Source organism: Oryctolagus cuniculus, chromosome 15, assembly GCF_051225735.1.
Source record: "Oryctolagus cuniculus isolate XC-2025 breed Fujian yellow rabbit chromosome 15, ASM5122573v1, whole genome shotgun sequence".
In the NCBI taxonomy this organism is placed as follows: Eukaryota; Metazoa; Chordata; class Mammalia; order Lagomorpha; family Leporidae; genus Oryctolagus; species Oryctolagus cuniculus.
The window spans coordinates 39,894,077-39,919,999 of record NC_142881.1 but is presented as its reverse complement, the minus strand read 5'-3'; the positions used below and the strand labels follow the sequence as shown (position 1 = coordinate 39,919,999).

The following is a 25,923-nucleotide window of genomic DNA, read 5'->3' as shown; positions in this document are numbered from 1 at the left end:
TAAAGAAATTATGGGGTATGTACACTATGGAATACTACACAGCAGTAAAAAAAATGAAATATGGTCATTTGCAACAAAATGGATCAACCTAGAAAACTTCATACTTAGTAAAATAAGCCAGTCCCAAAGGGACAAATACTATATATTCTCCCTGATCTGTGAGAATAGTGCACCTGAAACAAAAGCTGTAGAATGAAATTGACATGTTGAGAAGCAATGACTTGAATAGCCCTTGTCTTGACTGTCAAGGAACAGTTTTTTATTTTTTAAATTTTTTAACTTTTTTTCTTCATGTTACATATTGAACTCTTTACATAACAGAGTTGATTATATGTATATAAAGTAGATTGAAAATAGATCTCAATAAAATATAGGAGGAAGAATAAGAATAATTACAGGAGGAAGAATTTTATAACTTTAAAGGCATATATTTCTGCATACAGTCCTACAGACTTACCTCTAAGGGTACAGTTTAAAAACTTGTCATGGGACTCCAAATCTCATTAAAATTTGTGGTAAAAATGTCATTTTAATTGCTAAAGTTATCATATTAAGTGTTAAGGTGAATATATAGAGAGAATTAAGTGTTAAAGGGATCACATAATTAGCATCAAGTGCCTTGTAATAATAATACACAAAATTAATAATGAGTGAATGTCCAACATGGGAATAGTCCACCCTGCAGACTCATAGAATGACAATCGCTTTAAGTAACACTCTGACCTCAGAATCGGCTCTTAAGGGATTCAGATGTGGCTGATAACCCCATGAGAGTATTTCAGGCACAGAAAGCCAAGACACTGTGGCAGAAAAATATCCTGCATGAAGGATCTCTGTCAGTGAGACCCCAGTAGAAGGAAGGGGCCATAAAAGAAGGATGTACTTTTCTCTGAAGGGAAGAGAGAACTTGTACTTTGCTTATGGCCTTGTCTAAATACTGATGGAGTTTGTGGTCACAAAAGGCTTCCATAGCCTTGGCAGCTCATGGCAAGAGCCTCAGGTGATCACTGAGGTCACAAATAAGTGTTAATTGTTAAATGAATAACAGAAGTCACTATGCACTTACTCCTTATGTAGGAACTCTGTCCTTAATGGGTTGTACTATGAGAATGAACTGCAAAACTTGTTCTCAAACAGTACTTTTTTGTTGGGGGGGCGGGGTGCAAACTGTTGAAACCTTTGCTTTGTATAGAGTTGGTCTTCTGTATATAAAGTTAATTAAAATTAATTTTAATGAAGAATGGGATGAGAGAGGGAGTAGGAGATGAGATGGGAGTGGGCATAAGAGGGTGGGTATGGGTGGGAAAACTGCTATATTCCTGAAGTTGTACCTATAAAATTTGTATTCATTAAATAAAAGCTTAAAGAAGAGTTAGAAGCAGTTATATTCTACTTACTTTCTTTTGCTCTACACATATTATGTTCCTTGTTAAAATTTAATTGATTGAACATGAAGATATCAATAAATAAACCTAGAAACTACTACACAGGTTTGTCAAACCTTAGAGGGTTATAAAAGAATAATATATGTGTATGAAATATATATTGGTTTTCAGACTTTTAACTACATGGATTATAAGAATCTGTAAGGAGATTGAAAAAAAAAAAAAAACTTAAATTCTTCTACCATAGCTGTTCCAAAGTTGTTCTGCTCATATTCCACTAATTTTTGCCAACATCATAGGATCTATATGTTATAGCAATGACATAAATATATGAGATTAATATGTATGAAAATTACATTTATATACATGACTATCCATGTGTGCAGGTACACATCTATCATCTATGTATAGCATATAGAGACACATATAGAGACACATACTTCAAAAGTTCCTGGAAGGCAGAACCAAGAAGATGACTGAATACGAGGCTCCAGACACATCCCCCCTCAGAGAAACACCAAAGTGGACAGTTGTACACATAACAAGTCATCTTCACAAGAGCTATAGAATCCGGGTGGGAGACCACAATGCTTTGCTTATTATAGTCATAAGAAAAGTTGCATTGAAGAAATCAAGAAGAGTTCCTTGCCTGACCCCTCCCTGAGCTCCAAGGAGTACAGCATGGGGCAAGGCCTCCACTTGGGAGAAAAAAATGTAAACTGAATCCCAGTGCCAGGCCCAAAGTGAAAAATTCAATCAGACTGAGTTCCTCTGCCCCTTTCTCCAGGCCCATACATGTAGAAGGAATATTTGGAGCTTCCACAGCCAGGAAGCCTCTGTACCCCTCTACCACCAGCAGACCACAAAACTCTAGCTGTGCTGAATGAGCAGGAGAGGAAAATTAGGAACACACTTCAGACCTGAGTCTACCACCCAAGATCCAGTACTTGATAAAGCCCAGAGGCCTCTGCCCTCCAGCCAGCACTCACAGACTGAGCCTGAAAACTTACTTGGCACCAGGCAGAGACCTGTGCTGTGTTGCACTGTATTCATTTGGTGTGCGTCACTGCCAATCTCAGGTGGGTCTAGGGAAGCCAGGTGACTGGAACACAGCTGGTTATATACCAATAGTGAATCTGAAAAATAAATCAAAAAACAATGCCATTTTTAATAGCTACAAAAATAAAAATATTTATGAATAAATGTAACCAGAGAGATGAAAGATCTCTACAATGAAAACTGTAAATCATTGCTCAAGAAATTGAAGAGGACACAAAGAAAAGGAAAGACCTCCTTTGTTCACAGATTGGAAGGGTCAATGTTGTTAAAATGTGTTTAACACCCAAGGCAATTTACCTTTTCAATACAATCCCTATCAAAATTCCAGTAACGTATTTCACAGAACTACAGAAAACATTGCTAAAATGTGTGTATTTCCATGGGACCACAAAAGACCCTGAGTAGACAAAGCAATCTTCAGCAAAAAGAAGAAGGAGGAGGTACCCCACTGCCAGACTTTAAAATATATTACAAAGCTATAGTAATTAAAACAGATACCACTGGCATAAAAACAGATCCACAGACCAGTGGAACAGAATGGAGAGCCTAGAAGCAAACCGTTGCATGTACAGCCAACTGATTTTTGATAAAAGTGCTAAAAACATGCCTTGAGAAAAGAACAGTCATTTTAATAAATGGTATTGGAAAAATGAATTTTCACATGCAGAACAATATAACTATACCCTTATTTCTCATTATGCAAAAATTCAATTCATAGTAGGCTAGAGATCTAAATGTGAAACACAAAACTCTGAAAATATTAGAAGAAAACATAGGGGGAAACTTAAAGATATGGGGATAGGCAAGGATTTTCTGGATCAGACTTCAAAAGCACAGGAAATAAAAAATAGACAAATGTGATTCCATAAAACTAAAGAGCTGATGCACAGCAAAGGGAAAAAATCAAGAGTAATGAGACAACCTGCAAAATGGAAGAAAAGATTTCCAAGTTATACATATGACAAAGGGTTAATAAATAGAATACAAAAGGAATTCAAACAACTTAATAGCAAAAAAAGCAAAGTAAAACCTCACAGAAAAAAAAAACACACCCACAAATAATCCAATTAAAAATGGACAGTAGGTCTAAACAGACATTTCTCAAGGGAAGATTTACAAATGACTAACAGGCACATGGAAAAATACCCAACATCAATAAACAGGGATGTGCAAATCAAAACCATAGTGAGTTACCATGTCACTCCAATAAGTATGACTATCATAAGAAAGACAAACTAAGCAAGTGTAAGTGTTGTGAAGATATGCAGGAAAGGGAATCCTTGAACAGTATTGGTGGGACTGTAAAACAGTAGAATTCCTCATAGAACTACCATGTGATCCAGAAATCCTACTCCTGAGTACGTATTCAAGGGAAAAGAAATCCATCTGGTGAACAAACATGTGTACTCCATGTTTATTATAGCACTATTCACAATAGCCAAGAAATGGAACAACCTAAGTGTCTATCACTGATGAATGGATAAAGAAAATGTGGTACGTATACACAATGAACATTACTCAGCCATAAAGTGGTGAAATTCTATCATTCACAACAACATGGATGGGACTGGAGATCATTATGTTAAGTGAAATAAGCCAACCATAGAAAGACAAATACCATACAGATTCACTTATATAAAAAGTCTAAAGAAATAGGTGATATCACAAAAGTTAAAAATATAATGCTGGTTACAAGGTTTGGGAGGGAAATGAGGGAGGAATTAGGACAGATTGATTGAAAGTTGCTAGATTATAGCTAAAAAGAATTAAGAAGTTTTGGGGTTCTACTGTGTAGTCTGGTGAAACACAAGAAGTATTTTTACTATGAAGAAATTTTAAATGCTTGTTAGAGTAAATATGTTTAATTATATTTACCTAATTAAATATTGCACAGTGTATATATGTATAAAAACATTATAAAGTACCCCCAAAATATGTACATTTTATATATCTGTTGAACTTTATAATTAAAATCATTTTTAAAAATTCATGGAAATAGCATTAAAAGATAAGTTTATTTTATTTCTTTATTTTTTATTTTATTTTTTTAAACTTTTATTTAATGAATATAAATTTCCAAAGTGCAGCTTATGGATTACAATGGCTTCCCCCCCATAACATCCCTCCCACCCACAACTCTCCCCTTTCCCACTCCCTCTCCCCTTCCATTCACATCAAGATTCATTTTCAATTCTCTTTATATACAGAAGATCAGTTTAGCATACATTAAGTAAAGATTTCAACAGTTTGCTCCCACACAGAAACATAAAGTGAAAAATACTGTTTGAGTACTAGGTATAGCATTAAATCTCAATGTACAGCACACTAAGGACAAAGATCCTACATGAGGAGTAAGTGCACAATGACTCCTGTTGTTGACCTAACAAATTGACACTCTTGTTTATGGCATCAGTAATCACCCTAGGCTCTTGTCATGGGCTGCCAAGGCTATGGAAGCCCCCTGAGTTCACTGACTCTGATAATTTTTAGACAAGGCCATGGTCAAAGTGGAAGTTCTCTCCTCCCTTCAGAGAAAGGTACCTCCTTCTCTGATGACCCGTTCTTTCCACTGGGATCTCACTTGCGGAGATCTTTCATTTAGGTTTTTTTTTTTTTTTTTTTCCAGAGTGTTTTGGCTTTCCATGCCTGAAATACTCTCATGGGCTTTTCAGCCGGATCCACATGCCTTAAGGGCTGATTCTGAGGCCAGAGTGCTATTTAGGACATTTGCCATTCTATGGGTCTGCTGTGTATCTCACTTCCCATGTTGGATCATTCTCTCCCTTTTTGATTCTATCAGCTAGCATTTGCAGACACTATTCTTGTTTATGTGATCCCTTTGGTTCTTAGTCCTATCATTATGATCAATTGTGAACAGAAATTGATCACTTGGACTAGTGAGATGGCATTGGTATATGTCACCTTGATGGGATTGAATTGGAATCCCCTGGTATGTTTCTAACTCTACCGTTTGAGGTAAGTCAGCTTGAGCATGTCCCGAATTGCACATCTCTTACCTCTCTTATTCCCACTCTTATATTTAACAGTGGTCACTTTTCAGTTAAGTTTCAGCACTTAAGAAGAATTGTGTATTGATTACAGTATTCAACCAAAAGTATTAAGTAGAACAAACAAAAAAATACTAAGAGGGATAACATATCAAGTTGCTCATCAACAGTCAGGGTGAGGGCTGATCAAGTCACCGTTTCTCATAGTGTTCATTTCACTTTAACAGGTTTCCTTTTTGGTGCTCAGTTAGTTGTCACCGATCAGGGAGAACAAGTGGTATTTGTCCCTTTGGGATTGGCTTATTTCACTCAGCATAATGTTTTCCAAATTCCTAACAGGGATCACTTTTCAGTTAAAATTTAAACACCTAAGAATAATTATGTGTTAATTACAGAGTTCAACCAACGGTACTAGAACAAAAAAAATACTAAAATGGATAAAGTATTACATTGTACATCAACCATCAGGACAAGGGCTGATCAAGTCACTGTTTCTCATAGTGTTCATTTCATTTCAACAAGTTTCCCCTTTTATTTTAATACAAAAAAATTGAAAATCCTTATTAGCGGTCTTCAAAACATCATGGGAAATGTGTATTATTAAAAGAGTGAGTGTGGCCAGTCTCGTGGCATAGTGGGAGTCTGTGATGTGGCATCATATATGGGCACTGGTTCCAGACCTGGCTGCTCCACTTCCTATCCAGCTCCTGCTAATGTGCGAGGGAAAGAAGTGGAGGATGGCCCAAGTGTTTGGGCTCCTGCCACCATATGGGAGACCTGGAAGAAGCTCCTGACTCCTGGGTTCAGGCTGGCTCAGCCTCAGCTGTTCAGGCCATCTGAGGAGTGAACCATCAGATAGAATATTTCCCCTCCCACTCTCTCTCTCTCCCTCTTCTTTTATTCTCCCTTCAAAATAAATAAATCTCTCTTTTAAAAAGAGTGAGAATTATTTATTATGAGAGAAATATCACTCAAATGAGCAGTTATTGCAGCAAAGCTACTTAGTTTAGTTCTAACCTAAAAATGTTCAGAGGGGACTTGGGTGCTTTAGACAAAGAGCAATGCATGAAGGACAAGGATAAAAGGCTTAACTTTACCAGTGTTCCTGCAATATCTTAACACTGGTAATTCACAGCATCTCCTGATGACTCTGGTCATAGAAGTGAAAAAAAATCAATGAAGGCAGAAAGTGACACTGACTTAACTTCTTGATAAATAGCATTGAAGCCCAAGTGGAATCATGAACAGGGAAAAGGAATTATCTCCCAATCCCATGTCCTACCTATATCAACTGACCTGGACTTGGGGACAATCTATATTGTATTACTTTGCTTTTCACTTCTCCCTGCAACTCTTACCAAACTGGAGTGTGAGCACATTTTTTTTTTTGGTTCTTTGTTCTAACTTGTTATTTTTTTATTTAAGGTAAATAAATTTCATGTAAATCATATATACAGATTTAGGGACATAGTAATACTTCACACTCTACCCTCCATCCCATCCATGCCCCCACCCACTGAGGGATGAATAGTTCTGTAGGTATCAGTTAGGTACATTTTGTCTCAGGGGCCAGCACTGTGGGATTTGGGTTAAGCCACTGCCTGCAATGTCAGCATAACATAGGCTGCTCTGTTTCTTATGCAGCTCCTTGTTCATGTGCCTGAAGAAGCAGTGGAAGATGTCCCAAGTCCCTTGGCCCATGTGGAAGACCCAAATTAATCTTCTGGCTTTGGCCTGACCCAGCCCTAGTTATTTTGGCCATTTGGGAGTATGCCAGTGCCTATCTCTCTCTCTCCCTCTCCCTCTCTTTCTCTCTCAACCTTTCAATATATAAAACTTTTTTTAAAAAAATGCTATCTAAATAGTTTTGGACAGGAATACCTGTGTAAAGATAAGGTAAACATAGTCCAGGTCTTTAAATAAAGGTGAAAAATTTTGTCTTTAGTACAATTTCTGTCTTCTTTAACTTCTGTCTACCTTATGCCATTCCTTCATAACTCCCCATCATTCCTCATATTCCAAATGGCTTTAGGCTATGTTTAGCTACTGAGGGATCCTTACTCCAATTTGAACTCTTTGTCTGTTGCCAAATAATCTTTTTACAATTTGTTTTTATTTTCATTTTCTTTGGGAGTTGGGAGAGAGAGAGAGAGAAAGAGAGCAAAAGGAAGAAAAGTATATCCAAATGCTGGATCATTCCCTAAATGCCTGTGACAGCCAGTCCTGGGCCAGGCTGAATCCAGGAGCCTAGAACTCAATCCATGTCTCCTGTGTGGGTGGCAGGGACCCAAATACTTGAACCATCACTTGTGCCTCCCATAATGCACAGTAGCAGGAAGCTGAAAGCAGAAGTGGAGCTGCAACTGGAATCCAGAGCCTCTGAGATGACATGAGTTTCCCAAGTGGAGACTTACTACTGCACCAAATATTCATGTGTGGTGCCAACTATTCCTGACTTTTCTCCCATATTGCCTCTTTCTTCCAACCTAGTCTCAACAGGAAGTTAATGGAGGGGAAAGATCTACTAAGATGTTCACATATTTTTATCCAAGACTTTAAAACTCCTGAGTAGTCAGTGTATTTTGGAGGACCAAAGAAATATAAGGTGAGCAAGGGATTGAAGAGAGTCCGAGATGCAAAGAACATTTGATTTTGAGACTCCAAGGAGACCAACCACATTAGTGAAGAGTTTCTGTTACAGAGAGGAGGAAAACGCCACTATAAAGGAGAGGATGGACTGGAAGAAAATTTTCCTGCCAGCATTAAGGGCTTGAACTTCATCTCATAGATTAATAAGAGAATGTGAGAGATTTTTAAGCAAGAAAAGTCATGTAGTTAAGAAATTATCAGAAAACCCATCTCAAATCTACATGCAACTTAAAAATATGGAATTATTAGATTTTGTAACTGAAAAGTCCAATGTTAGGTAAAAGTATGACTGGATTTTGGACCTCAAATGATGACGTTAGCACTCATGTCTCTCCATCTCTTGTCTATAGTCTTTCTATGCAGCAGACAAGACAGAAGCCACCATCAAGATCCAGAGGTCACATATAGTCTTTAACTGTATGTCCAGCTAGAAGGGCTTTCAAGATTTAACTCACTTTGGACCCCTTATCTGCTTTCGTGGGAGATGATTCTCTTATGAAGTGGAGAGGTATATGCTAGATAGGAAAAATGACAGATATTCATGTCTACTAGAAGACAATTGATGAAAGAGGTATTAACAAGGTTATAATGTTAGAATGCCAACTAGGTAGAAATGGCAGGAAACGGTATACAGGAAGGCCAGCTGAAAGGAAATTTCCTTGATGTAGTTGTGAGTGATGGAGGTGAATAAGTGATCTAATGCTACATATAATCACTTCACAGATTCTGTGGCCCAAAAATAAAGGATCAGCTTAGCTAGATCTGTCTCAGGGATATGACACTGTAATTAAGGTGGCAGCTGGGGCTGAGGTCTCATTCAAGGTTTGATAGAGAAAGAATCCACTTCCAAATTCATATTGTTGTTTGTAGGATATAGTTTCTGGCTTCAAGCTTACTGTTGCTCATGGATCACCCTCAGTTCCTTGGCACGTGGACCTCTCCCCAGTGTAGCTCATAATAGAATGGCTTGCTTAATCAAACCAGCAAGAGGGAAAATCAACTGAAAATGTCTCTCAGAAAGGCAAGAGATACAATCCCATGTAACATAACCACAGAAGTAATATATCATAATTTGGTGCAAAGGAAGTCACTCAAAGTTAGAGTATAAAACAAGGACATGAATACCTGGATGCTGGGTTAATGGGGTTCCATCTTAAAGTCTACCTACTACAGAGAGATTCCCAAGGGAGAATTAGAGAGAAATCCGCACTGGAAATTCTACAAAAGGCAGAGGAACACTGTGAACCTGTGTGGAAGGTGCGGACATGCAATATGAACATACACGCAACACATGACTGCAGCAGCTGAGAGCCAGAGCAGGTGGCAGCTCAGAGATGGAGGTGAGACCAGACTGCAGCAACCTGTGGTGATAAAGCTGAAGGGAGAGCATGGTGTGAGTCCAGGCTGGAGCCATAGGGGATAGCAGTTAGCTGCGGACCCAGTGGAAGTTTAAGGGGCATTTTGATCTCACCCCACCCTCCCCACAAATGCACCCATTGCCCTGCTGAGAAAGGTCAGGTGCCATTTTTGGCTTGAGTGGGAGCTGCAGAAGCCTTTGTGTGCATGCACAGCAACCAGCTGAGAGAAGGCACAATCTTCTCAGCGGTATGGGAAGCAGTGGCAGGGAGAGGACAACATTCAGCCAGTGGCTCTTGTGTATGCGTGTGATCCAGATATTCTAGTGAAGGGAAAAAAATGCAGTCCCCACTGACTTTGAGCCTGACTGGGAGGATTGAGAGGTGAATGGGCACCCACATAGGACTGTGAGGCACTCCCAGCCTCCTAACATATTACAGTCTCCAAGGCTCAAGCCACCTAGGTGGAGCTGGGTCAGGAAACATCTGCTTCTCTGTGGACTGCACAGGCCGGCAGGGCAGAGCTGAACCTCTGGACCCAGTGACTGTGGGAGCTCTATGTGCTGAAACTGTGGGGATTTGATGACTGCATGATAGAGCGCAGGGTAGAGCTGAGCTTCTGTTCAATCACTGGGTGCGGCTCCACACACTCAGAGCTCCTTGGTTGCCTGGGGCAGGTCACTGCCTAAGGAACTGTGCTCCAAGGGAGGACTGCACAGATGATTTGTGTGATTCATATGATGTTGCGAATGAGTATTGAACCCACTGGGAGATAACACTCAGACATTGCTCAGCTTGGAGGAGAGGAGGTGAGGGGTGGCCATTCCCCAACTCCTGTTATCAAGAGATCAACCATGCCCAACTTGGGTGTTACCTGGATCCTTGCCTGACTCTGGAGCACTGATAAGAAGTCCCTGGACACACCCAGCACACACCTCTTGGTTTTCACTGAAAGTATGGCCATAGCGCTAAGCCACAGAGGAATAAAACCAACAAGTAACCCCACAAATGCCTAAAAATAATGTAGAAAATAATGTAGAAATTCAAGAAATTCAAGAAACAAGAATATGGAAGACATCATGATCCTCTCCCTAAAAGAACAAAATTTCAATATTAGAATATGAAGATGAAGAAAATGATACAGAAAATCATAAAAGACATGAATGAAAAATTTTCCCAAGAAATTGAAATCTTAAAGAGAAATCAAAATGAAATATTAGAAATTAATAATTCAATAGACCAAATAAAAATACAGTGGAAAACCTTAATAACAGACTTGGTGAAGCAGAAGAAAGAATATGTGAGCTAGAAGATAAATCTTTGGAAATCTTTGCCAGATCACAAAAAAAAAAAAAAAAGAAAAGAAAAAATTAGAAACCCTAAGAACAGTGTTGGAGACCTATGGGATACAATCAAATTACCCAGTATACAGGATTTAGCAGTTCCTGAAGTTGTGGAAAGAGGCAATGGACTATAAGGCCTATTTAGTGAAATAATTACAAAAAATTTCCCCAGTTTGGAGGAAGAAAGGGACATCCAAGTACAGGAAGCACATAGAACTCCAAATAAACATGTCTAGAAAAGATCTTCACCAAGATACATTGTGGTGAAACTCTCCACAATAAAATATGAAAGATTCTAAAATTTGCATGAGAGAAACACCAGATTACTTTCAGAGGATCTCCAATTAGACACACAGCTGACTTTTCATCAGAAATAATACAGGCCAGGAGGGAGTAGAGAAACATAGTCCAAGTCTTAAGAGAAAAAAACTTTTAAGTCCAGAATACTGTACCCTGCAAAGCTCTCATTTATGAATGAAGCTGACAAAAAGACCTTCCATAAAAAACAGACATTCAAAGAATTTGTCAGCACCCCTCCAGCCTTAGAAAAGATGCTTAAGGATGTGCTAAACACAGAACGATAGCCATCAATATGAAAGAATGTGAAGGCAGAAAATTTCTCAGTAAAAGTACAAAAGAAATCCAAAGTCAACAATTAGGAATACTTATGAAAAAATGGCAGGGCAAAGTCGTTACTTATCAATAGTCACCTTGAATGTAAATGGCCTCAACTCTCCCATTGAAAGATACAGACTGGCCTGATGGATTAAGAAAGAAGACCCATCTAATTGCTGCCTACAAGAAACACATCTCACCAACAAAGAACATGTAGACTGAAAGTGATATGATGGAAAAAATATTCCATGCTAATGGAAAGCAAAAAAGGGCAGATGTAGCCATTCTAATATCAAACAAAACAGACATTAACACAAAAACTGTTAATAGAAACAAGGGCACTATGTGATGCTTAAGGGATCAATTCAACAGCAAGATGTGACTATAATAAACCTATATGCATCTAATTACAGAACACCTGGCTAATTAAAAAATATTAATGGATCTAAATGGAGACAGACTACACCACAGTAGTAATGGGGGATTGCAATAGACAATCAGACAGAAAATCAGCAAATAAAAAACAGAGCTATGGACCAAATCACTATTAATACTATGGACCAAAAGGATGTAATTGATATCTACAATTTTTTTTTTTGACAGGCAGAGTTAGACAGTGAGAGAGAGACAGAGAGAAAGTCTTCCTTCCATTGGGTTCACCTCCCAAATGGCTGCTATGGCTGGCATGCTGCACTGATCCGACGCCAGGAACCAGGTACCTCCCATACGGGTGCAGGGCCCAAGCACTTGGGCCATTCTCCACTGCCTTCCCAGGCCACAGCAGAGAACTGGACTGGAAGAGGAGCAACTGGGACAGAATCTGGCACCCCGACTGGGACTAGAACCCGGGGTGCTGGTGCTACAAGCGGAGGATTAGCCTAGTGAGCCACAGCACCATCCAACAGAAATTTTCACCCCATGGTTGCAGAATACACATTCTTCTCATCAATGCATAGAACTTTCTTGAGGATAGACCATATGCTAGGCTATAAAACAAGTCTCAGCAAATTCAAAACAAATCGAAATCATAATGTGTATCTTTGACAATGGAATGAAGTTTTAATCAACAACTCAAGAATCTCTAGAACATATGCAAATACATGGAGACTGAACAGCATGTTCCTGAATAAACAGTGGTCATAAAAGAAATCAAAAGAGAAATCAATTTCTGGAAGTGAATTAAGATGACAACACATCGTATCAAAATGCATGGGACAGCAGTATTAACAGGGAAGTTTATAGCAGTTGGTGCATACGTGAAGAGATTAGAAATATACCAAATAATTCAAGTATCAGTGCATCTTAAGGACCCAGAAAAATAACAACAAACCAAACCACCAATTAGTAGGAAGAAATAATTAAAATTAGAGAAGTAATAAGTAAAATTGAAACAAAAATTACAAAAGATCAGTGAAATGAAGAGTATTTTTTTGGAAAAAATAAACAAAATTGATATACCACTAGCCCAACTAACCAAAAAATATAAAAAAGGGAGGAGATTCAAATCAATAAATCAGAGAGGAATAAAAAATGTAAAAACAGATACTACAGAACTAAAGTTAATCATCAAGAATTATTACAAAGAGCTGTATGCCAACAAATTTGGAAACCTAGAAGAAATTGATAGATTCCTAGACACAAACAACCTACCTAAATTGAGTCATGAAAACATAGAAAACCTAAACAGACCAATAACCAAGATGGAGATTGAACTAGTAATAAAGACCCTCCCATCAAAGAAAAGCTCAGGAATGGACTGCTTCTTTCCTGAATTCTACCAGACATTTAAAGAATTAATTCCAATCCTTCTGAAGCTATTCAAGGTAATCGAAAGGGAGGGAATCCTCCCAAAACTCCTTCTATGAAGCCTGAATGACCTTAATTCCTAAATCAGAAAAAAAGGTACAACAGAGAAAGAGAAATATAGGCCAATATTCCTGATGAACATAGATGCTGAAATCCTCAACAAAATATTAGCTAATTGAATTCAACAACACATCAGAAAGATCATTCACCTAGACCAAGTAATTTTTATCCTTATTATTCAGGGTGGTTCAACTTTTGCAAGTCAACAAGTGGGATACATCACATTAACAAACTGATGAATATACACCACATGATTATCTCAATAGATGCAGAGAAAGCATTGGATAAAATGCAACATCTTTCATGATGAAAATCTTAAGAAAATTAGGTATATAAGGAACTTAACTCAACATAATCAAGGGAATTTATGACAAACTCGTGACCAGCATTCTATTGAATGGGGAAAGCTGGAGGCATTCCCTCTAAGGTCTGGAGCCAGACAAGGATGCCCACTCTTACCACTGCTCTTTAATATAGTCTTGAAAGTTTTAGTCAGAGCCATTAGGCAAGAAAAATAAATCAAAGCGATACAAATTGGAAAGGAGGAAGTCAAACTATCCCTGTTTGCAGATGACATATTCTATATATAAGGGATCAAAAAGACCCCACTGAGAGATTACTGGAACTGATAAAAAGAGTTTGGTGCAGTGGCAGGATATAAAATCAACACACAAAAATCAATAGTCTTTGTATACATAGACAATGCCATGGCTGAGAAAGAATTTCTAACATCAATCTCATTCACAATAGCTACAAAAATATTAAGTAGCTTGGATTATGTTTAACCAAGGACATCAAAGAGAGATTGATTAAAAATGTTGTCTGTTGGAAAAGACAAGACACTGACAGGTGGGTGGATGGGTGGATGTTATAGCATAGTGGGTAAAGATGCCACCTATAATGCCAGAATCCTTTATGAGCACCTGTTCAAGTCCCAGATATTCCACTGCCAATCCATCTTCCTGCAATGGCCTGGAAAAAGCAGAAGGTGGTTCAAGTGCTTGGGTCCCTACACACTCATGGGAGACCTGTATGGAGTTTAGGCTCCTGGCTTTGGCCTGTTCCAGCACTGGCTGTTGCAGTCATTTGGGGAATAAACCAGCAGATGGAAGATCTCTTTGTGTCTCTCTAATTCTGTCTTTTAAATAAATAAATAAATAAATGATCTTTTAAAAAGATAGAGATAAGAGACCGGGGAGTGGATAGGCATTTGTGAAAGAAAAAAATGGACCAGTTTTTGTATACTGGGGATACAGGGGTTGAAGAAGTGATGTGAGTTTGAGGGGCTACATTGTTGTATTTATCTTTTCTTGGGATAACATATTGATTATCTTGCCCATATATTGCAATACAAATCTTCTGCCATTAACATTTAAACTGTTTTCCAATTTTATTAAAAGCATTTCAGGAAGATATTTTGTGTTTAACTCTTCAAAACTTGAATACCACCATATAATGTGATAAAATATCTGAAAAATAGTCCTTTTTAAAAGAAGATTTTCATTTCTTAATTTTATTTTTATTTGAAAGAGAGTTAGACAGAGAGAGAGAGGTCTTCCATCCACTGGTTCACTCCCCAAATGTCCACAACGGCCAGCCGGGGCTGAGCCAAGCTAACGCCAGGAGCTACAAGATTCTTCCAGGTTTCCCACGTGGGTGCAGGAGCCCACATGTTTAGGCTGTCCTCTGCCACTTTCCCAGGTACGTAGAAGGAAGCTGGATTGGAGTGGGGCAGCTGGGACTCAAACTGGTCCCAATACGCTTGCTGGCATTGCAGCTGGTGGCTTAACCTGTTTCTCCACAATGCCAGTCCCCAAAATGGCCCTTTTTAAAATCTACTTCATTGTTTACCAGAAATGACCTTGTCTATGACTTACCAATTTTAGAGTTTTATTTTGTGAATGTTGTGGTAGCTTATCCTTAAAGAGTGTTTTCTTCTATTCAAATGCCAGATGAGTCTGCATTGTAATGAGATTTTTACCTGTCTTCTCAAATGGAATCTTTTTCTATTGGATTTAGAGAAAATGTTAATTAACACAACAGGAATGTATTTGGTACATTTGGTTACAAATGTAAACAGTCTAATCTTCTACTCATTAGAGCCCTTTGTCTGAGTCATTCAAGTGAGTAACAGGTTGCATGGAGACATCACCAAAATGATTCAGCTATCCTAAAAGTACTTGCTTTGTTTTTCTGGGAAGACTTATGGATTATGAATTACTCAAATTGCATTTTCATTTTATAACCATGGTAACTACTATGGCAACACTTGAAAGGATGGCCATGTTAATTACTTCACTGAATAAAGGATTCTGGCCAGATTCTCTCTACAAAACCTGGCAGAGAATGCCAACAGGAACTAAACATCATTGGAAATTGTATATTTTAGGGCTTTATATTGATGTTAGAAGAGCACCAGTGAGGAGGGTGAAGTACACTGAGGTATCTAGGCTCTCAGTTTTCTTTTCTTCTCATGATCAATGTTAACCTTTCTTAAAGCAGTTACTCTTTGCTACTAGAGTTCATAAAGGGAGAGACATTCATGAAATACCTACTATGTGCTTACAGCTCTATTTTCTATACGGTAAGCAGTATTGTTTTTCCTTTTCACAATAAGACACGAATCACCCTGTTGCCCTTATAATACATATTGACTGTTTTCTTTAAGCAATGAAGATCAAATTTTACAAATAGAATTTATATACATGATATTTAAAACAAAGTCCATGAAATTATAGAGCCCATGCTTTCTATACTTCAAGCATATGAGTTTTGTCTCTTCTAAGGGGATGGCACCCCCCATTGCCTGACTATAATAGGGAGTGTTGTGTGTGTGGGGGGAGAGTTGGTATGTGTGGATAGATTATTCCATGTTCCTGTTCAGAAAGGTATATTAGAACCTACTCCACAGGAAGAAGAATGCATTGCATAATGTCATGAACTGCGGAAAATCACATCTTCTGAAATAATATTTCTTTCTCTACCTTTCACAAGAAGAAAATTCTGCTCACATGCAATGGAATGGCACCCAAGAGTTAAAATGCAAACAGAAATGCAACTCACAGAGTTAATTTCACATGGAAAATGACTCATAAAAAATATTTTTTCCCATCACTATAGTTCTGCTAATGGAATTTTTTTCTCTTTTTCTATTTTTTTAACTTTTATTTAATGAATATAAATTTCCAAAGTACAGCTTATGGATTACAATGGCGATCCACATTCATAGGGCAGTAAGCACATTGAGATTAAAGTTTAAATCAGAAACTCAGAATGAAAGGCTCAATATCATTTTTCATTTTGTGTTTCCTTGCCACAAAATAGTGCTCAGAGAAAAAGAGGGGAGACACTGCTGTGGTACTGCCCTTCAATTTTCCATATGATGCATTAGGCACTGCGACTCAGTGCTGAGAAGAATCAAACACAACCTCTGCCCTCATGGGTCTGGCAATCCAGATACAGAGAGAGGCCATCAAATAAACAAAGGGATCCCTTCCTAGGTGTAACACCACAACTGTTCTGAGGACTGTGAGACAAAGTGCACTGTGCAAGGAGAAGGGCTAACACCTGTGCCTGTCACAGACTAGGGAGTCCAGGGAGGCTGCCTTCTGACGTGGAGTTGAGATGGAATCTAAACCCGCCACCTTTCCCCAATCCAGCTTTTCAGCATGGGCTCTCCTCTATAAATGGCTCCACAGCCTACCAATTTGCTAAAATGACAGCAAATAGAAAACAACTTTTCTTTCTTACTGCCTCATTCCCTACTCAATCATCAGATCTCGTGCATCACATTCTCCCAATTTGTTTTCTCTTAATCAGGCTGTAAACCCTTGTTAATGCCACCAACCAATATCTTTATTGGTTCTAACTAAGCAATCCTCTAATTAGTCTTTTTCTGTTTCAGCTCTTGCCCTCCTCTTGGACTGGACCATAATAATTCATTCTTCCCCAATGCAGCAAAAGTGATCTATCAAAAATAGAAATATAATGGAGCCATGTTAACTCCCTCAGGACTGTTTCATTGCCTTTAGAATGAATTACAGACACTTGGAAGAACTTTTTTGATGTTCCCTCTCCTTTTCTCTTTCCACTTGCACTGCATCCTCTGGTCATTTTCAATATCATTCAGCTTCTGAAATAAATCCTATTCTTTCCTCCATCCTTCTCTCCATCTCTCTTACACCTAGAAATCTTCTACTAACTCCCCAGGTCTTCACTTTCCAAGGTCAGTTTGTGTAAACCTGATGTCCTAAAAGTGCACTGCATAGCACCTATCATACTGGATCACAACTGCCATTTTTAATTTGTTTGAATCTCTTACTTGACTGTGACTTGTCTGAAGAAGACAGAGTTTTTCTTGTTTCTCACTGTAGCCTCAATACTTGCATTGTCCCAGGCTCAATATAATTGTTCACTAAATATTTGTCAGAAGAAATGGAATAAGGTATAGAGCACGGAGTGGAAGGAGGAAGGAGGGAAGGAAGGAATGAGGAGGAGAAGAAGAAAAGAAAAGGAAAACAAAGAAAAGAGAGAAGACAGAATTCAGAGATGTCTCATTGCTCTCCCCTTATTTAAGTGGGTTTGGAAAGGTTTAAGGGACTTTGTTCATTTGCCTAGAGTAGTATGATATAATAAAGTGTTCTACAACAATAGAAATATTCTATACTTGCTCTAGCCAATATAGTAGTCATCAGCCACATGAGACTATTGAGTGTTTAAAATGTGTCCAGTTTGAGAACAATCTTTAATATTATTTTAAATTGTTTGCTTGGTTAGCAACTATATCTGACATCACAGGCCTGGGGGAGCCCCTGGCAGGGCCAACATCTTATGCACCTGCTGAATGAAAACTATCTCATCATTTCTGCTCCATTGCTGCTCAATGTTGTGTTCTTCATTTCAATTTTTCCAGTGTATTCGAGAATTCCTCTAAATTTCTCCTTTTCTAGCCTGGGCAGCAAAAGTCAAATAAATGCAGCACATAGAATGCTATTTACACTTCATTTTCAGCAGCCTTAATGCGGGTCATTTCGATCTTGCAAATACTGGTGAGCAATTTCTATCTATATTATCACAGGCTGTATTTTTCACAAACACCTCTATAATGGTAAAAGGGTGATATAAGCAAATAGCCTTTCAGGTTATTATACCAAATGCTCCAAAATTGACTAAAAAAGCAAAAATGTTTAATTTGAACATCACTTTTCATTCCTGTAGTATATAGAGAAAAGTACAGGCTGTAGAAGAGCAGGAGGCAGGCAAGGAGAAGAGCAGAGAGAAAAGCCTAAGAAGAAAAATAACTACAGAATCTTAGCCTCTTCATACAAAGCTTAGTGGCCATTTATTGTTATTACAATAATCACTATCGGGAAACCAGCAAGGCAGAGAGGCAAGAGTTAGAAGTCGACTTTCATAGACTTGCCCAACAAGCTCAGTGTTATTCTTCTTGAGATCCAGAAAATATTTCCACTCTCCTTATCTGGTTAGGTTTTTGCAAGTTTCAGATGAGACAATATCTGCCAAAGGATATGCATTATCAGCTAGGAGGAAATTTTAAAATCTTACCACTCTGATTCTCAATAAAAACTGCAGGACAGAAAATCAGTGACAATACTCAGGTATTATTTCCACTGTCATCACAACTACATCAGTTTGATTATGTACCTGCACCCATTGAAATTATTCTGACAATATTTTTCCTAATAAGTATTTTTACAGGAAGACGTTTACTTTCATACTTGTCCTGGAATCTGGAAGTGTCATGTAGCTTCAGACCATGGGCTAGGTTATGCGTTGTCTGGGTTCCAAATAAGGATGGCAGGTAGAAACTCTTTTGAATTGTTTATGGGAATTTAAATTATTACAGCCACTGTGGAAAATAGTATGGATTTCTTTTTTTAAAAGTAGAAACAGGGGGCTGGTGCTGTAGTACAGTAGGTTAAGCCTCCGCCTGTGGCACCGGCATCCCATATGGGTGACAGTTCATGTCCCAGCTCCTCCTCTTCCAATGCAGCTCCCTGCTGATGGCCTAGGAAAGCAGTGGAAGATGGTCCAGGTGCTTGGGCCCCTGCACCCACATGGGTGAGCCAGGAAAACTCCTGGCTCTTCCTTCAGATCAGCCCAGCTCAGGCCATTGTGGCATTTGGGGAGAGAATCAGCGGATGGAAGACCCCTCTCTCCATCTTCCCTCTCTTTCTAGTTCTGCCTCTCAAATAAATAAATAAATAAATATCTTTTTTAAAAAGTAGAAACAGAATTGTCATATATTCCAGTAATCCCACTACTGTATGTGTATCCTAAATAAATGAAATAATTATACAAAGAGATACCTGCTTTCTCATATTTCTTGTGGTACTATTCACACAATTGAAGATGTGCACATCAACAAATGTTTAAATAAAATGTGATATGTATGTGTACACATACTCACACACACACACAGAATGGAACATTGGCTACAAAAAGATGAAATCCTGGCATTTCCAGCAAAATGGGCCAATCTGGAGGACATTATGTTAAGCAACATAAGAGACACAGAAAAACAAATACTACATGTTTTCCCTCCTATGCGGTAGCTAAATATACTCCATTAGAACACAGAACAGTAAATACTAGAGGCTTGGTGGGGTAGGGGAGAGTAGAAGGAGGCTGGATAATGAGTGCAGAGTTAGATACAAGGAACATGTCTCCAGTATCACACAGCATACTGGGATGACTATAGTTCACAAAGACCAGTTATATGGTTTCTAACCAAATATAAGGGGAGCACCAAGGCTGCAGTCATGAAGCAATGACAAAGGGAGGGAAACATTAATTATCCCAATGTGATCACTGCATATTGTTTATATGTATTGAAATGCCACACTGTACCCCATCAATATGTATAATTATTGTTATTCAAAAATTTTTAAACATATGGTGAATACAAAATTTGAAAATAATGTAGTGTTGTCTCAAAGAGAATGGAATCTATCTTTGGATCTCTGCTATCTCCTATTTGTCAACTAAATATTGCATACTGCTAACTTCCCTCTTGGAGCAGGTGCCTACCTACTCTTATTTTCATTTTTGTATTTCTAAAGTCTCTATTGAGCATTAATGTTAGAAACTTGCAATGAAATCTGTGTTTTGTCTGTTTCCAAGTTGTTAATGATTCCATAGGATAAGACACTAATAGTAATTTCAGAACAAGTAATACAGCCATATTTCTTATTCCTCATAAACTGGTATTATTTGAGATCAATAGATGATTACTGTTCTCAAGAAGCTTTATTTTTGAGCATCAGCATTCTCTGGAAGAGTTTTGGAAGACCCAGAAAGCCTCAATGCACAAATTGCCAATATTCGGTAGTCTGATAGATTCAGAGGACTATGCTTTCCACAAAAACGCTAACTGCAAAGCTGCCTTGGCAGGCCTCTTCACAATATCATCTTCTAGTCTGAATGCCTCCTTCCTCTTGCACCAAGTTTCTCCTTACCTTGACAGAGGTCATCCATTCAGTGAGTTCAAGTTTCCAGCACATGACCTCCACAAGATGCTCCACAAAAGGGAAGACAAAGCCCTCAGGCTGTCCATAGTCTACAGGCAAAACTCAAATGCCTGGAGGAGAAACAATGTGCACCCTTGGTGGAGCATTTCAGTCAAAATAGGTTCTGCCTTTATCATTTCAAACTTCCAGACTTCCTAATAGACCCCTTCCCCCAACAGAGCTATAGCTGAAACAGCACAATTTCAGTAGCATTCCTACTTCCTAGTTTGAATAGAATAATATTGGCATTCCATGGGTGAAAATTCTGACCTGTCAATTTTATTTTCAGTATAGACAAAACCACAGAAACTGACAACCTACAAACTAATTATGCATGGAGGATTCTATTAGTTTACATCAGACTAAGTGATTGCTATACTGAAAATATACTTCTAAATTTATTTTAATGAACTTTAGTTACTAGTAGTTTATAATACACTGTGTGGGAAGATCACAAATATTTTCTGAATATAATTCCATTAAAAAAAGATCTGTTAAAACCTTATATACAGGCCGGCGCCACGGCTCACTTAGCTAATCCTTCACCTGCGGCGCCAGCACCCCAGATTCTGTCCCAGTTGCTCCTCTTCCAGTCCAGCTCTCTGCTGTGGCCAAGGAGGGCAGTGGAGGATGGCCCAAGTGCTTGGGCCCTGCACCTGCATGAGAGACCAGGAGGAAGCACCTGGCTCCTGGCTTCGGATCGGCGCAGTGCGCCAGCCACAGCACACTGGCCGTGGCGGCCATTTGGGGGGTGAACCAATGGAAAAGGAAAACCTTTGTCTCTCACTGTCTAACTCTGCCTGTCAAAAATTTTTAAAAAAAAAACCTATATACAAATTATGTCCCAAGGGATTATTTCCAGTTTTCATTGATTTGGGCCAAGATGACATCTACCTAGTCAACTGTGATCCACTGATATGTATACAGTTGCTTACTATGTGCATCTACCCCTCCATCCATCCTAGAAAGACCTGTGCTTGAATTCATACTCCACTGTTTAATAATGGATTCATATCTGGGTCTCAGTTTCCCATTATAGAAGCGAATATTTAGAATACCTAAGCAATAAGCTGCCATATCATCATGGAGTATAATATCTATTGTAGGGGTAGTTCGTTCAGTTACATTTATAATTAGCTCATCTTCGTTGAGTTGAAGGAAGGCAAAGTAGTTATCACCTGGTATTGGAGAATTCATTCTGCTAAACAACAACAAGAGTCATATATCTCCAATTAGAAGAAGAGTCACAAGTCATGTTAATTGTCACAGCTCTATGTGTTTGGGTTTACCACATATTGTGAGTCATAGGTAATTTTAGACTAGTCAGCAGAATCCTGCTAATTAGACTTTCTGATTTCTAGTATACCAAACTATTCCTTGTTAAGTAAATTTATGTAGCTGAAAACTATCCTTATTTTAAAAAAAATAACAACATTTTGGGTACCACTGAGAAGTTAGCCTTACTGTGATTTGCAAAAGCTAGAAGTGGTGGAGGAGCCATGGTATGGAACTAATCTCAATACATGTTTTCTGTTCATCTGATTTTTTTTTTTAGATTTTATTTATTTATTTGAGAGGTAGAGTTACAGACAGGGAGAGGGAGAGACAGAGAGGTCTTCCATCCATTGGTTCACTCCCCAAATGGCCGCAATGGTCGGAGCTGCGCCAATCTGCAGCCTGGAGCCAGGTGCTTCTTTCCGGTCTCCCATATGAGTGCAGGAGCCCAAAATCTTGGGCCATCTTCTACTGCTTTCCTGGGCCACAGCAGAGAGCTGAATTGGAAGAGGAGCATCCAGGACTAGAACCGGTGCCCATATGGGATGCCAATGCCACAGGCTGAAGATTAAGCTACTGCGCCATGGCACTGGCCCCCATCTGATACTTTTAAAACCAATTTGATACATCCAGGATTCTCTTTTTGAGAAGAAGCAAAGCAATGAGAAGACTGGGGCTCAGCAGCAACCAAGTCTTAATCCAAGAGCAATCACTAGCATTTGCTCTGTGACTAGCTCTCTCCACTCTACGGAAGTAAAAAAAAAATCAATTTGATGTGGATAGGCAAGTAGTTCATTTAGGTCTCCTGAGTTGGAACTCACCACACATTCCTATATATATTTATATCTTCCCATTTGCCAATCCAAACATCCCCTTTCCTGGTATTCATCTACTTCATCCAGGCCCCAAGGGTAAGAATAACATGAGAAGGTGGATACTGAGTTCCATGTGGAACTTGTGGAAGTGCCATATAATTCTCAAGTCTTCATGCCTAAAGAGTCACTGCCCCCTACCTAACAAAGGAAGCCAACAGCTAGGAGGGCACTCTCTTCCCTTGCAGACCACAACAGGAGGTATTGTGCAGGTGCCCTCTCTGTCTCTTCCCTCACCAATCCTCTATTCAGGCAATCTTCTGGCCCACAGCCAATTCACAATGGGTATTTCTCTGAGTGGGGCAACCTCTACTCATATGTGCATATGTGTTTTATTTTTTAAAGACTTATTTATTTATTTATTTGAAAGTCAGAATTACACAGAGAGAGGAGAAGGAGAGAGAGAGAGAAAGAGACAGACAGACAGAGAGACAGAGAGGGGGAGAGAGGTCTTACATCTGCTGGTTCACTCCCCAGATGGCTGCAACAGCCAGATCTGTGCCAATCTGAAATCAGGAGCCAGGAGTTTCTTCCAGGTCTCCCACACAGGTGCAGGGGCCCAAGGACTTGGGCCATCTTCTACTGCTTTCTCAGGCCATAGCAGAAAGTGGGATTGGAAGTAGAGCTGCTGGGACTTGAACTGGTGTCCAAATGGGGTGCTGGCACTGCAGGTGGTGGCTTTACCTCTACACCACAGTGCCAGCCCCTGTATGTGTGTTTACTTTCTCAGTTTCTGAATAAAATTTGTTATCACTTTTTGCACCTTAAATATGTTTGTGCCTGGAATGCTTGCCTATGTGCAAAGAAAGAGCCTGGAGTAAAATTTAACACATCCCAGCCCACATCAAATTGATGCCATTTTATCATTTCTTTTGTATACAGAATCCAAATAAATATACCTCTACCTAGGGTTAACATGTATTTAACTCAGTAAAAATGAATGACAGCCCAAGGAGGATTGAAACTGGTATATAGGCATAGTTTATGTTCAATCAGGAGCTATTTTAGAAAAAAAGTAAAATACCTTGCAGGATGCCTGATACTACATAGTAGGAACAAAAACAGATAATTCTTTTCATTCTCCAAACATCAGCTGAGCTTCTGCTGTGTTCCATGTATCATTCACCTTTGGCCAAGGTCTCTGCTCTTGAGGCCCCTACAGTCCAGCCTGGAGGAATTCACTGAATGATATAAATAATGTGAGTTAGATAAGTGTGATAGAGGCACAGAATATTGTGATCTCAAATAGGCAAGAAAAACCCACTTGGCTGACAATCAAGGATAAATTCACTTAAGAGAGTATATTGTCCTCAGAAATGTAGATGACAAGAGGTTTATGAGACTCTACACAGTACTTATCTTGTGCTTAACTCTGAAATACTGTCTAGGTCCCAGGATTTTTTCCTTTAAGTAGAAGAGAGTATGGCAATTAAACAATAACACAAATCCCATTTTCCTACTTTCTAAGCTATTCCCTTTCACTTATTTATTAATTCATTTCTTCTATCTCTTCATCAAATATTTACATAGTTCTTGTGATACACTAGCAATCTGTAAATAGCATCAATAATAAAACAGGTACTTATTCTAGTTTTGTGGAGCATAAGTCTTAGTCCCTTTTCTTTTGCTGTAACTGAATGCCATAGACTGGTAATTTATAAAGAAAAGAAGTTTATTTGGCTCACAATTTTGGAGGTAGGGAAGTCCAAGAGATTGCAACAGCATCTGAGAAGGGCCTTTGTACTGTGCCATAACACAGTAGAGGGTATCACACAGCAAGAGGGCACAAGGCTCATGAGATGGAGCTTGCTCTTCTCACAGAGCTACTCCCATGAGAGCTAGTCTGCTCCTGGGATAATGGCCTGCGTCCACCCCTGAGAGTGGAACTCTCATGACTGAAAGGACTCCCAGCAGGTCTCAGCTGCCAATACTGCAGCATTAGGAATGAAGGCTTCAACACAGGAACTTTTGGGGAACATAATTCTAATCACAGCATTGTGACAGAAACTCAGAAATAATTATTCGGCAGAAATATTTTAACAACAAAAGCCACAAGTTAGCTTTTGCAAATTATAATAAAATCTTTAGAGAAGTAAGGAGGAACACTGGAAGAGAAGACAGAGTAAACTTACCTTAGGCATTAGCAAATGCCTTTCTCAGAGTGCATGCTTACCCTGAGGTGTGAGCAAGAATGAGGAATTAGTGAAGACTGGGGACAGAAACGGCAGGGAGAGCTTTTCAGGGAGAAAAACGAGGGTGTGCTAAGGCCCTGAGGTGGGAAAACAGTTTGGCAAATTCAAGCCACTGAAAGGTGGCCAGTGGGAGTGCAGCTGTGGATTGGTAAGGAGAAGGCAAGGCCAAAATTCTCACACAAAACTCATTTACATGCATCTCCAAATGTTCCCTCTTTAGCTCAAGTGAGAGCAGCACCATGTTACTAAAATAATGTGAATAATGTCGGTAAGCTTATACCCACAGACAGCAACAGGGCAAAAAAAAACCAGGCAAAGTGAATTGCATCCCATTGACTTTCTCTCCCTCCTGACTGCTCTTGAGGCTTCTGGAGCAGTGATCTCAAATCAGCACTCAAGAGTCTGCCCATGTTCTGGTGTCAATGGCAAAACTTCCTGCCCATCTGTTAGGCAAGTACTGTGTGGTGCCACTGTCCATGGTGCCTACATCCTTGGCTCCTGACTGATAGCACACGAGCTAGATTCTGGCTCCGTGCTGTTCCAAGCCCTGAAGGCTTCCTTCAGAGTAAACACTGAAGTCCTTTTGGTGGAATTCGAGGCGCTAGATGAAGGGCCTCCTCTCCAAGATCCCACTACTCTCCTTCGCTCTCTTTGACTATTCTGGCTCCGCTGGACCCTGAACGTCCCAGGCAGGTGGCACGTCAAAGCCTCTGCATCTGCAACTGCTTCTGCTTGAAACATATTCTGCTTAGATGAACTAGAGGTTCAGTCCTTT

General features: G+C 39.2%; 1 long non-coding RNA gene across 5 annotated transcripts in view; it reads right to left on the bottom strand.

Annotated features, from left to right (window-relative positions):
- Positions 1-25,923, bottom strand: part of LOC127484148 (uncharacterized) — a 298,348-nt gene that overhangs the window by 17,470 nt on the left and 254,955 nt on the right. For all 5 annotated transcript variants that reach the window (XR_016222145.1, XR_016222146.1, XR_016222142.1 and 2 more), the window contains one exon: positions 2,396-2,521. This is a non-coding gene — a long non-coding RNA (uncharacterized LOC127484148). The remainder of the gene's footprint in view (positions 1-2,395; positions 2,522-25,923) is intronic.